Genomic DNA, 1,802 nt, shown 5'->3' on the forward strand with positions numbered 1-1,802 from the left:
CAGTGCAACCGTGGCCGTTTTGGCATATGACGACTCAGTTGAAGACTGGGACTCCTACGAGGCACAGTTACACCAACATTTCCAGGTTTTTCACTTGGGCGATGCAAACCTGTGTAGGACTTTCTTTCTTTCCCGGTTTTTACCGCGCATGTACCACTTGTTGTGCCAACTCGTGCCTTTGCAAGAACCGCCCAGCTTATCATTTTATGAAATGTGCAAGTTTTTCTCAACATATTACTGTGATAGGAAGCAAGTCATTGCAGTGCATGTAGAATTTTATCATTGTCAGAAATGCCCAAACCAATCTTAAAAAGCCTGAGCTGCAAAATCACACGGGTTGAGCCATCGTTGTAAATTTGTCACTAGTGCCCATCATGAGTCCTACGCTGAGATCACATTCGTGTGTGATATTATTCCACTGGCCCCGGATATGGAAGTCCATGTAAAAGCACTTCATTGTGAGAGTCCGATGCTTACAAAATGGTTCAAATGGCTCTGAGCACTATGGGACTTAACAGCAGAGGTCATCAGTCCCCTAGAACTTAGAACTACTTAAACCTAACTAACCCAAGGACATCACACACATCCATGCACGAGGCAGGATTCGAACCTGCGACCGTAGCGGTCGCGCGGTTCCAGACTGAAGCGCCTAGAACCGCTCGGCCACTCCGGCCGGCCCGACGCTTACAGATGTGCTCAATACAGCGCAGTCCTTTGAGGTCTCACGAGCTGCAGGCGATCGGATTGCTGCGTGGGGAAAGTATCGAAAGTTGCTCAGTCAACCCCTAATAAGCACACTGTAAGTGTTCAGGACGACAGGGAAGCTGTTACAGCAGTGCAGCCTCCGACCCAATGTCGCATGTGGCAGTGTCGGTCACAGTCCCAGTAGCAACAGGCCGCGTCACAACAGCAGCTACGTGCCCCTCTTCCAGTCTTGCCCGTACTGCTTTGTCCAACACAAGGGTCTGCATGCTCTAAGTGTTGAGCTGTTTGCAACAAGTATCGAAAGAAAGGCCACATTGCATCAGTCTGTAGCTCCTCTTCAAACGTGGCAGATACAGTAGTACCGAAGGACGTAATCTGTATCTCTGCAATGACCGTCGCGCTGAACAAATTAGCCGGCCAGTGTGGCCGAGCGGTTTTAGGCGCTACAGTCTGGAACCGCGCGACCGCTCCGGTCGCAGGTTCGAATCCTGCCTCGGGCATGGATGTGTGTGATGTCCTTAGGTTAGTTAGGTTTAAGTAGTTCTAAGTCTAGGGGACTGATGACCTCAGATGTTAAGTCCCATGGTGCTTAGAGCCATTTGAACCATTTGAACCTGAACAAATTGTTTATTGACTTGTGTGTGTTTAATAAATGCTAAAAATGCAAGTGGACACAGCAGCTGCAGTGACTTCAGTAAACACATAAACGTCTGTGGACTTAGGCTCCCCCCGCCCCCCCCCCCCCCCCCCCCCCACACACACACACAGGTTTCACCGTAGTTGGTTAGCTACAATAAACATCAGATTCTCATCGTAGGTCACTTCTCCATTATTGTATCTTACAAATCTTTTGTTCCTCCTCTCACCTTTCTTGTTGTGGATCATTCCCATACAGCCAACCTTTTTGCGTTGAATGCTTTTAATCAAAAAATTTTCAAATGTGTGTGAAATCTTATGGGACTTAACTGCTAAGGCCATCAGTCCCTAAGCTTACACACTACTTAACCTAAATTATCCTAAGGACAAACACACCCATGCCCGAGGGAGGACTCGAACCTCCGCCGGGAGAATGCTTTTAATGCTTTAGGTTTCTCTAT

The sequence above is a fragment of the Schistocerca serialis genome, chromosome 3 (assembly GCF_023864345.2).
Source record: "Schistocerca serialis cubense isolate TAMUIC-IGC-003099 chromosome 3, iqSchSeri2.2, whole genome shotgun sequence".
In the NCBI taxonomy this organism is placed as follows: Eukaryota; Metazoa; Arthropoda; class Insecta; order Orthoptera; family Acrididae; genus Schistocerca; species Schistocerca serialis.